This window comes from Cupressus sempervirens, chromosome 7, assembly GCF_028749045.1.
Source record: "Cupressus sempervirens isolate cs-2001-9-10 chromosome 7, ASM2874904v1, whole genome shotgun sequence".
Lineage (NCBI taxonomy): Eukaryota > Viridiplantae > Streptophyta > Pinopsida > Cupressales > Cupressaceae > Cupressus > Cupressus sempervirens.
Window position 1 is genome coordinate 771,714,512 of NC_143124.1, and position 12,847 is coordinate 771,727,358.

The window sequence follows — 12,847 nt, forward strand, 5'->3', positions numbered from 1 at the left end:
AGACAATAAGATAGAAGTTCTCCACAAATAGCTTTAATGCTCAAACTTCTCCAAAAATCACTCTCCAAAATTGCAACATAATAATAGCATAGTAATGGATGTCAAAAATGAGGAGAGGGTTCTCCCTTATAAAGAAAAATGTGGAGGTGGGAAGCTTCTCACAACCAATATGAGATAATAGAGTTTGATCCATGTGAGACAAAATTCTACCAATGAGAAAAGAGGAGAATAATTAAATGAGGGAAGGAAAAAGGAATTTATTTAATTTTCATTTGTTTCATTTGCCTTTTCACATGGGATTTATTTAATTAAAAGGGAGCAAGTTCTTTTAAATAAATAGGAAATATTTAATTATATTAAAAGAGGGGTTTTTCTCTTAATTAATTAAATGTGGATGAATTTAATTAAAAGATAGGTTTTCTTTTGATTAAATAGAGACTTATTTTATTTAATTAAAAGGGGGTTTTCTTTTAATTAAATAATACTTAGGATAAAATGATCAACCTTAGAAATGAAATAATCAAATTTGATCAAGAAAATTGATTTAATAAAATATTGCAAACCATTGATTCAGGAAATTGATAAATTGACTAATAGGGGCCCATAGTCTAGGTGACCATTTTAGGGTGCATACATTTACCCCTCTTTGACTAATGTGTGATCAATTTGGGAACACATATAGTTAAAGAAAGAAATTGAAGTGTGAGATCGATTTGGGATCACAAAAGAACCTAGATGTGTGGTTGATTCGGGAACACATCAGGACAAAGAATACAAATAAATTTTGACTTAAAAAATTTGAAGATAAAAATGATAAAACTGAATCAAGGATTGAAGTTGATGGGTACTGCCCCTTGGTGATCGAAATTGAAATGAGATAGAGGAGAAATAATGAATTGATAAATTTGATCAAATCAAACAAAAGATAAAGTTCTTGATGTAAGATGAAAGATATAAGAATTATAGAACCAAGGTAGATCATCAAGAATGAAATATGATGCCCCAAAGTTGAATTAGGAAAAAAAAGTGGGATAAAAGAAAATGGAAGATTGAAGTTTGGAAGAGATGAAAAGAAATAGAAAGAAGAAAAGAAAATTTTTCATAAGAAATAGAATGCTTCGAAATCAATCAACTATTTAAGATAGAAATTTTGATTGATATAACAAAAGTAGATAAGTAAATGAGGATCAAAACATGACCATAGTTGATTAAAAGTCGACAAAAAAATGAAGGGAAAACCCTCTCAAACTCATAATTCATCCTAAAAATGCAAACTAAGATGAAGTCCAATAATGCAAGCTACATGAAAATGCAATGGTATACTTTCAAAAGAGCAACTATAACATAGGAAATTGTGTTCATCATTCATTAGAGAATGTAAAGGAACTTATTCTCATCATTGGGCCATTATTAATGGACATCAGAAAAACACACAATCATCACTAGTCACAAGTGCAACTATGAAAATATGAATATGATTTATATTAGATCAGAATGTGGAAAGATTCTAACATAAGCATCAAAGACATAAAGGTCAAAATGGCTATGATGACAACTTACCCAATTTAATGTAGCAAAAAAATATATGCCTCATGCCCCAAGTCCTCTAGCTATGCATCTCTGAGAGACTTATCAAACAAGGACTCTTAAAAAAAACCAATAACAATTAGCACACAAAGAAAAGATTATGACATAAGTCAAGCATAAAGTTTTTTTGTTTAAAAATTTAGATGGGTTAATTGATACTGAGTTTTGAGGATAAGGATCAAATACTTGCAAGTAGGGAAGAACACATGAGAAAAATGGGTAAGACCAAACAAATAAGTGTTAAAAAACACTTGATGTCAGGGGTTGTATTGAAAAATACAATTGAGATGGTGTTAAAAAACACCATTTATGAGGTTTCCTAAAGACTAACGTAGCCAAGAGACTAATGCTAACATAGTTATGCCTCACTAGACAAAGACCAATTCCAAACCAAGGCAATAAGGAGAAGTCATGAAGGAGAAAGGCTAAGTGGGTGGATGAAAAGGATTCAACGATATGCATCTATGTGGATCTTGAGGAAAGATAGGAGAGGGAGGGACATAAGGACCCAAGATGGATGAAAAATTAGGAGAGTTGGGAGGGGAAGTGAAGGGACATAATGACCCAAGATGGAAGGAAGAAATGAACTATTTAGTATTGGTGGGGGAGGTCCAAGGATGGATTTGGAAGATGCAAATGCATAATCAATAAGCTCATCAACATCTATATGACAACCTAGGAAATTAATATCTTTAGAGTGAGCATTAGGACACTAATACATTTGGCGTCAATTTGCGATGGCTATTTGTCACAATTATGACAGCAATGTGTCGCCACTGCGATAGTAATAGACGTCATTATTTTTTAGTCACAAATTATGACATCTATCCTACATCATCGCAATTATGACATCTATCCATCACTATGCAACCACTTTATTGTGACATCAACCCCGTCATAATGGTTGTGTTAGACCTTACAATTGTGACATCTGCCACAAGCATTGCAATGGGGTCACTGTGGTGACGATGCCAACTGCTATTGCAATGCATGTGGCAGACGTCACCATTGCAATGTCCACCACAAGAATTGCAACGAGCTCACTGTAGTAGTGATGCCAACTGCCATTGCAATGCTTGTGCCTGATGTCACAATGGCGATGTCCGCCACATGCATTGCAATGATAGTTGGCATTGTCGCCACAATGACCCTATCACAATGCTTGTGGCAGACATTGCAATTGTGATGTCCTCAACAAGAATGGTGACAGTAGTTGGCATTGTTGCCACAAAAACCCCATCACAATGCTTGTGGCAGACATCACAATGGAATTTAATCAACCATGTACCTTCTCACAAGCATGGCGATGATAGTTGGTGTCATCACCATAGGGACCCTGTCGCAATGCTTGTGGCAGACATCGCAATGGCATTTAATCAACCATGTACCTTCTCACAAGCATGGAAATGGTAGTTGGCATTGTTACCATAGTGATCCCATTGCAATGCTTGTGGTGGATGTCGCAATGGCATTTAATCAACCATGTATCTTCTCACCATTTTTAGTGGAAGGAAATGAAAAATTCACCAAAGGTGAAATTCTAGGTATAGCCATGTAGGGGTTACCAAGTGGTTATCTTTAGTTAGTTTGACAAATGGTCATTTAGCATTTGTAACCCCAAAATCAAACCATTTTTATCGAATAGGATATGTGCAACAAAGTTAATGAGCCAAAAATAAACACTTTCTTATTTTCCTACTCATGGGTGAGGCATCAACATCATCATTCATTTGATGCATGTAAGAATCATGCATCACGGCGGTCTCTGCATGGCATATTAGGTAAATAGAATTACATTTATTCAACAATTTGTGTTTTGTCATGTCCTAGAGTAAACTTTTGGGCATGATAGAAATTGTAGACCATTTATAATTAATTTCTTTTTTCATTTACATAGTTTAATGGCAAGGTTGAGGAATTTGATTAAATTGCCCATTGACTCCTATATTTTGGTTAGTTTATGAACATAGGTAAATATTTTAAAGTTTAATTCAAAAGGTTGTTCACTTGGTATGCAAATAACACCACTTTAGATTGAGACATGATTTAATACCAAGATTTTGGTATGGGTACAAGAATGTTAACAAGGTTTGTAGTTAATGTGTCTAATCATGGGTTTAGACACTATAAAAGTATGATCCTCTTGTGAAATATTACAATTTAGTTTGATGTTGTAGGTTGTAGTTGTTGGAATATTCAAATAGGAAGAATACTTATGAAGGGGGGGGGGGGGGGGGGTGTGAATAAGAAGTATCACACTTTAACCAATAAAACTTTTAGGTGGAAGTAAATTGCATGCATGTAAATACATCGAGTAAACATGATAAAGACATGCATCAACAACACATAACACTAAAATTTGGTAGCCCAGAAACCCTCCAAGAATAAGAAGGTAAAACTGGGGTGGGGATGATACCCAAAAAAATTACTGCAGCAATATTGTTCAACCACTTATGATGGTCTGCCCTGTTAAAGGCTTTACACTGTGTCAATAGTGACCTGGTTAGAGGATTTATAAACACTTTACATGAAGTGTCACCCTGTTAAAGGATTTAATCACCTATTTAAAGGATCTATGAAATAGCTGTTAAGCTAACCTATCACCATAGGATTTTCATTTTAATACAATTGCTGGAAAGTATTAGGTACAATGAACCTGATAGATTACAATCCTTGATTGCTGAATGCAGACACTTGTTCTGCTTTCTCTGATCTTGATCCTTTGTGATCTGATAACCCTTGTTCTAAAATTAGATTTCCTTATACACCCTTGTATATCCGCTCGTATATATTACAATGAAATTTCATCTTCCTTATAAAGACATTTGAGGATTTAGGGTTAGGTATGGATCTTCGATCCATATTCAATCTCTATTTTCTGCACATTGTTTGCACGTCTTCCATTGGTTGCACACATTCATCATTTTTTTTGTTGGTTGCATGTAGATTGCATATGAAAGATAAAAGATTTGATCTTATCATTTAATCCTTCAAGATTTACCTTATGTTAGCTACAAAAACTATTTGAATCATAGTTTGTGCAATTACAAACTCTTATGCTGATATTCTAAGTTACTTGGCTCTTGAAACATTATTGATGCTCGGCACATGCTGTTTCCTAGATAACTCGGTACTTAAAAAAATTTGGCTTACTCGACACTTGATTTATTTCTGTATTACTCAGCATCATCTATGACTCAGCACTTTATTCTGCTTGGCACTTAAAGTCATTCAGCACTTGAACTTTACTTGGCACTTGATCTTCACTCGACATCTAAAAACTACTCGGCACATTAAGATCACTCGGCACCTAAAGTCTTTCCTAACTTGACTCATGTTGTGGCTCAGCATTCATGGTGTACTTGGCTCCAATATAGAAAGTAGGTAAGTGTATTGGCACTCAAGTGTCAAAAACCATTATGAAGTTAACAATCTCCCCCTTTGACATGAGTGACAAAAACACTTAATTGACCTTATGAGTACATTTACTAATCTTCTTGGTATATACAGAGTTTAAAGAAAGCTTGATCAAAATTTGTAACTTACAATATATACCTCAAAAAAATTTGTAACTCCCCCTGAGTTTGATTGTGCCATTATCTGTATATCATGCTCCTACTTTTATCTTTTCTCCCCCATTAATTCATCTTCATTTGTATCTCCCCCTATTATATCTTTTTCTTCTTCCCCTTTTTGACACTTATGTCAAAGAATGTTTAAGGGTTAAGACCATATTTAGCCAAAAATGTTTTGTTTACCTCCATAGTCATCCTGAGAGTTGCATCCCAATTGTTTAAAGCAATTTCTAGTGACTTATGCTAGATGGCAGTCTCTGCAGCAAGATGAATAAGTCCATTTGATGTAGAAAGATTAGGGTCTTTCTTGAGAATAGTTTCAGCATAGACTTTCTCTTTATGGAGTATTTCTAAATGTGGGGTAATGGAGGACTGGAGCTATATCAATTTTGCCTTGATATTGGCCTCTTCTGCTGTTAACACAACTATTTCCTTTTGAGTGTGAAGCGTTTGGGTAAAATGCTTCTCACTTTGAGCTGGATCTTTAGGTAGCTGCATGCTAGAAATATTTAAATTTTTTTCCAAGCTCATTGTCTTTTGGCTAGTCTCTTGTGTGAAGTATGAAAAATCACACAAATTTTTGTACAATGAGAATATATTCTCAAGTACCTTTTTCACTTTGTCAATTAGCTTTGCTAATTCAACCTGGGAAAGTGCAATTTGACTTATATTTTCTCATTTACTTTTCCCTGGAATTTTCTTTTAGACCATTCCATAAGTTTTGCATTTGTCTCTTGGTCTTCATTTGTCACCTTGTCAACAATATTTGTCAATTGCTCCATGATATGCTTTGACTCATCTGGTGATTGCAAACTGAAGGCATCCATAAAGATGTCCTTAATCTCATATAGTGTTTGCTTTTGTTTATACTCCTTCCTGAGTATCTCTTATCTTTTTCTCCTATTTAGTGCTTCCTGCACCTCATTTATTTGATCAATGGTTATAGTTTTTGAGTCATAGCCTAGTATGACTATCTCCTCATCTAATTCGGGGTCTCCATAGTGAAGTACCCTTGCAAATTTTGTAGTACTAGATGTTGGTACAGATATTTGCAATGGCTGGTGTGAAGGAGTTCTTGAGGTAGGAAAATTTATCAATGTTTGTATTGCCTTCTGCTCTTTAGGGGTTTCCACTTTTTCCTCCTGCTGTTGTCTTCTATCTTGATCAATTATGGTAATCTTAGGAAGTGCACCTTGTGTTTGTGCTATAGGATCAGATGTAATAGTCTATCTTGTTTGTTCTGTTTGTCCTATTTGTTCTGTTCCTTTTTCTACAGCTACAGTCAGCTTCTATATTGTAGTATCAACTATGCCTATTGAGATAACTGTTGGCATTTGAAGTTGACTACTAGTAGCTATAGAGATGATGGAAGGTGGTTCTTGTGGATTCACCTTATCTTTAACTGTGCTTTCTACTAGTTTTTGCAATTCATCCATACTGACCAATATTGGATCTACACATAATATTGCTTGTTGTGTAGATTGGTCAAGGATTCTTTTGAGATCTTCTGTAGTTAATAGATTGATATTCTGACCAGAAGTATCAGGAACATCAATAATAGTTACAGTTTTTGCAGGTGTGATGGATACTTGAGGAGGGCTAGAGGATGGCAATTGTGTGTCTTGTACACTCTGATTTGGTTGTTGCTCTTGCTCAGTTGTTGCCGTTATATCTTGTTTTTGTGTCTTTTCCTCCTCTCCATCTTTCTTTTCTTCTTCCTTCTTCTCTTCTTCTATCTTCTTTCCTTCTTCTACTTTCTTTTCTTCTTCTCCCTTCTCTACTGTTGTCTTCTCTTCTCTCCTTTTTCTCCTCTCTTCTAGTGGAGCAGCAACTTCTTCCTTGTATTCTTCTTCAAGAAAATCTTCAATCTTCTTGTACACGTTTTTCTGTGATTTCATTGTTCTTTAAACAATTTCTTCCATCTTGTTTTGGAGTATGAAGAATGCCCTATATTTAGGTGCAAACCTATTATTATGCCATTTGACTGCTTTATTTACTTTTTCCTTAGTCAAATCTGGCAATACGATTGCTAGGGTTGATTCCCTCATCTCCTTCTCCATTTTCAAACAAAAATGCCATCTATCTTCTACAATTTTAGACAGTTCTTTTGGCAATTGTCCATCTAGTTTAAGTGGAGTGTACTTGAACTGTGCCATCATTCTATAGACTGTTTCTTCTATCCTATTCTATTATTCTTTGGTAAACTTATTGAAATCAACTTTATTTAAGTTGCTTAAATCACCATTTCCAATCTTTTTACATAAAATATCAACTGAAGAATGGCTTACCTTTTCAGATTGATCTTCTTCATCAGTATCAGGTTGAGCCACATATCTTTTTCTTTTCCTCAGCTCTTCCTGTGTTTCCTTGATTTGTTTCTTCTTTGTAACTTCCTCTTTAGCCTTTTGAGTGGAGGCCCTTGTTGCAGCTCGTGTTGTAGGCTTTTGAGGTGATGGCATGGCAGATTTCTTTGGTTTTTGCTGAGCTAGAGGCTGTTCTGTTGCCTTTCTTTTCTTTAACTCAGCTTCAGTTGGTGCTTCCTTGGCTTCTTTGTCTTCTGCACCTTCCTCCTTGTCTTCACCCAGTCCTTGAGTTAATTCCATTAGACCTTGTTCTTGCTCATCTTTATCATCATTGTCATCTTCTTCTTCTTCTGCTTCAGCCTCAATTTCTTCACCAAATTTCTTCTTAATCTTCTTTAACAATTTGTCTTTCTTCTTTAATGTGGAAGTAGTCTTTAATTCCATGTTTATTTTTGACCTTACTACATCATAAGTGCCAAAATGTGGAGCACTTTTATCTGTTTCTTTTGCCAATAATGTAGTTATTGCTACAGATGCCTCATCAACATTGATTTCATATCCAAATGGCCTTAGCCATCTCACTCTTGGAATTGCTGCTTGGATGTATGTGAAGTCAATATCAACCAAGACACATATATCATTAACATGTTCTACTAAAGTAGCTGGTATTCTCACCCTTTGTTTCATGGATTTCTTGAAATCTTCGAAATAGCTTGTCATCAAGGTATCAAAATTTTCTCCCATTTGTTCTATATATTCATTGATTTGGGCAATGATTGTTCTATCATTCCTCCATGTCACTTTTCCAAAAGAGGGAAACTCATTTTGAACATAGAAGAATATACAAACTAGAATTGCTCCAAATTTGCATTGAGTGCCCTTTGTCCTTCTTATGGTAGCTAGGCTTTCATTAATCTATTGTAGTTGTAGTTCTGCAAGATCATAAGTATGATCCTTTTTCACCAATTTGTAGCCTACATCTACTGCAATACATGGTACACTGTTGAGTCTACTGGATTGATAGAACTTATGGGAAATGACTCTAACAGAAAATTCAACTAGAGGATCCTATATGGTGTGAATTTTCATTCCTCTCTTATTCCACTGAGCACCAGTGTTCTTTTCAATAACCTCCTTCGATTCACTTCTCAAGGTTTTGAACCGATCTAGGGTTGGGTACCCTATTACTCTATGTATGATTTCTTTGGTTAATTTGATGAGAATATCTTCTAACCACAGATTACCACCATGAATTCTACTCAGCACAAGTCTAACCCATTCTATCTTGAATATGGTGGGAAAGCTCAAAACTCGGGTCAAACCCTTTCTTTCAACAATTTTGAATTCATCTCTTAAGACTCCATCTACACACAATTTCTCATAGGCTTGCCTTATTTCCATATCTCCTAGGGCACCTATCTTACAACTGTAGCATTTCCTAACATCTTGAACCATTAAGACTTTTGGGGGTATTTGAGAGAGAGCTCCGGCTGGGTCATTCTTGTATGCAACTTCAGGTATGGGACGAAAATCAGGTTGCTTGACCTCATTGGACACTAACTGAACTTCAAATGACTCTTTGTCGTCGATTTTCTTGGAACTTGATGTCATTTATGCAAACTAGGGTTTCCTTTTTACAAAAAAAACTACATAGCTTAGAACAAATGAAAAATACCTCAAGATCAATGAAAGCACATTGGGAGAGGTTGCAATCTTCTTGAAATGCTGGATTCTTTGCTGTGAAGTTGTTCTACTCTTTTTCTCTTCTTTGCTTCTTTATTGCGATGAGTAAAACTGATAAAAATCATGATAATATACCCTATTTTTATTGCATTAAATGCTCAACTACCAACTCAGCTTTTGAAGAAAATTTTAACCTAACTCGACATCACTTATCAACTCGTTCGCTGTTAGGAGCTTGACATGTGTTGGAGTTTAACTCAGCATCCAAAGATAGCTTGGCAACATCATTTAGATTTTGTCTTGACATCTTGTGTCATGCAAATTTATACTTTGCATAGCTTCTTTGTCTTGGGACTGATGTGTGATATAGATTTGTATATCAGTCCCGTATACTTCTCATGCTTAGTTTGATGAAGTGTGATCACTTGACCCATTGGGTGAAGTGATCCCTCCACTTGATGTGTTGCACTCGTCTTTCTTTTTCCAAGTTTTATTCATTTGCCCTCTTATATTTTTGACATCAATCTTTTCTTTGCCCTTATTTTCTTCAGTCTTGGGCACCTTTGACCTTGTAGGATAGTTTTTGTTGGTATGACCAGTTTTCAGACAACTAAAACATGTGGTTTGGTTCAACCATCTCTTGTAGTTCCCTTTGGAATGTGTTCTTATGTAGTTCTGGGGCATATGTCCATATTCTTGACAATAATGACAACTATACCTAGTGTTGTAATCCCAATGATAATGACTTCCATTCCTTTTGATTTTGCTGGTTGATTTGATGTCCACATAGGTTTTGATCTGCATTCAGATGCCCTATGTCCATACCTTTTGCAATTATAACAATGCCCATCAAATCTCTAAGTCCTTGTGACATTAGATCTACAAGCTTGTGTCATATGTCCTTGCATGTTGCACTTGTGATAGAAGTTCTTACTCTTGGGTGTGTTTGATTGATTGAATCTTCTACTCCTACAAACATTAGCTGTATGCCCCTTCTTATTACAGTAATGACAAGTGGGTTTTGAATCCTTACCTTTGTCACTTCTTTGTTTAGTTCTCTTTGATGATTCTCTAACTTTAGTGCTATTGTATCCAAGTCCTGATGTATCATGGGCGGATCTTGGGAATTTCATCAATTGTTCAAAATACTTGATGGCTTCACTTGACTTGTTGAGATTCTCTGCTACCTCTTTTTCTCTGTTCAATTCATTATGTATTTGTTCATTCTGCATCTTCAAAGTAGAGATCTCAATATCTTTCACATTGAGTTCATGATGAAGGTTCATCATTTGGGCAAGTGTATCCATCTGCATGTTTGAGATCCTTGTCAATTCAGTACATTTTTCTTCAATTCTGTTTGCAAGATTTATTTTGTCATTTTCCATCATGACTTTATGCTCAACTGCTCTTTTCTTTTGTTTAGTAATTTCACATATCATTATGGCCTGACATTCATGCTCCATCTTGAGAGATCTTATCTCCTCTACTTGAACTTTGTTTTTCTCCATCAATTTTGCTATTGCTGCATCAAATTCTTTAGTGTCTCCATTGGAAAATACTTGTGTGGTATCAATCTCCTTGTAGTGTATATCATTTTCAGCTATGGCTATCTCCTTTCTTCTCTTTAAAGATTTTCTTAATTCCACTCTTGCTTCTTCTACTTTTTGTAGAGCAAGATGTACATTAATCACCTAATTTTCAATGATCTTTCCAAGTTTGAAAACTTCCATCTTTAGATCTTTTTCTCCAAGCTATCAAACCTTTCCTTGTGAGAACCTGGATGCTCTGATACCAATTGTTGGAATATTCAAATAGGAAGAATACTTATGAGAGGGAGGGTGAATCAAAAGTATCACACTTTAACCAATAAAACTTTTAGGTGGAAGTAAATTGCATGCATGTAAATACATCAAGTAAACATGAAACTAAGTCATGCATCAACAACACATAACATTGAAATTTGGTAACCCAGAAACCCTCCAGGAATAAGAAGGTAAAATAGGGGTGGGGATGATACCCACAAAAATTACTGCAGCAATATTGTTCAACCACTTATGATGGTCTACTCTGTTAAAGGCCTGCCCTATTAAAGGCTTTACACTATGTCAATAGTGACCTGGTTAGAGGATTTACAAACACTTTACATGAATTGTCACCCTGTTAAAGGATTTAATCACCTATTTAAAGGATCTATGAAATAGCTGTTAAGCTAACCTATCACAATAGTATTTTCATTCTAATACAATTGCTTGAAAGTATTAGGTACAATGAACCTGATAGATTATAATCCTTGATTGTTGAATGCAGGCACTTGTTCTGCTTTCTCTAATCTTGATCCTTTGTGATCTGATAACCCTTGTTCTGAAATTAGATTTCCTTATACACCCTTGTATATCCACTCGTATATATTACAATCAAATTTCATCTTCCTTATAAAGACATTTGAGGATTGAGGGTTAGGTATGGATCTTCGATCCATATTCAATCTCTATTTTCCGCACATTGTTTGCACTTCTTCCATTGGTTGCATGCCTTCATCATTTTTCTTATTGGTTGCATGTAGATTGCATAGAAAAGATAAAAGATTTGATCTTATCATTTAATCCTTCGAGATTTACCTTATGTTGGCTACAAAAACTATTTGCATCATAGTTTGTGCAATTACAAACTCTTATGCTGATATTCTGAGTTACTCGGCTCCTAAAACATTACTGATGCTCGACACATGCTATTTCCTGGATAACTTGGTACCTAAACAAAATTGGCTTACTCGACACTTGATTTATTTCTCTATTACTTGGCATCATCTATGACTCGACACTTGAATATCACTCGGCACTTTATTCTGCTCGACACTTAAAGTCATTTGACACTTGAACTTTACTCCACACCTGATCTTCACTTGGCATCTAAAAACTACTCGACACATGAATATCACTCGGCACCTAAAGTCTTTCCTAACTCGGCTCATGTTGTGGCTCAGCATTCATGGTGTACTTGGATCCAATATAGAAAGTAGGTAAGTGTATTGGCACTCAAGTGTCAAAAACCATTATGAAGTTAACAGTAGTATGCTTTTGAATTTACTCAATTTTGTTCTGAGTCTTATAGAAGATGCTGCAAACCCAGGATTCACACTTGTATATCATAATGAAAACCAGGTTTCACACCTATATATAATAATGAAAATAACTGACGTGTCAAAAATTATGTTTTGTTGCTAAAAGATATTTCAAGCATGTATCAAACAACTTATATGCTTGAAAAGTGTGGATTACACATGGATGTGGCTCTTCTAAATTTGACAATGTCTCACTACATATCATGGTTTAGTTTTATGTTTTATTAGATAAATTTGGTGGTTTCTTTTCCATAATTATGATGCTCACCTTTTTTTCAAGTGATTGAAAAACTTTACTAATTAAGGTGGTCTCCTGTTGATGGTGTCAGTGCTATTATTATCTCACCAACAAGAGAGCTAGCACTTTAGATATTTGAGGTGCTATGGAAAGTGGGAAAGTACCATACTATAAGTGGAGGCCTTTTAATTGGTGGGAAAAAAGGTGCAGACATGGAAAAAGAAAGGGTGAATTCCCTCAACACCTTGGTCTGCACACCAAGGCAGTTGCTTTAGCACATGGATGAGACTCCCCTCTTTGACTGTTCACAACTCCAGGTTACAATTTCAAAGTTCTCTTT

General features: G+C 35.3%; 1 pseudogene; it reads right to left on the reverse strand.

Annotated features, from left to right (window-relative positions):
* LOC149549598 (glutamate--tRNA ligase, cytoplasmic-like) overlaps positions 1 to 2,959 on the reverse strand; it is a 43,569-nt pseudogene extending 40,610 nt beyond the window's left edge.
* Between the last annotated feature and the right edge of the window lie 9,888 nt (positions 2,960 to 12,847).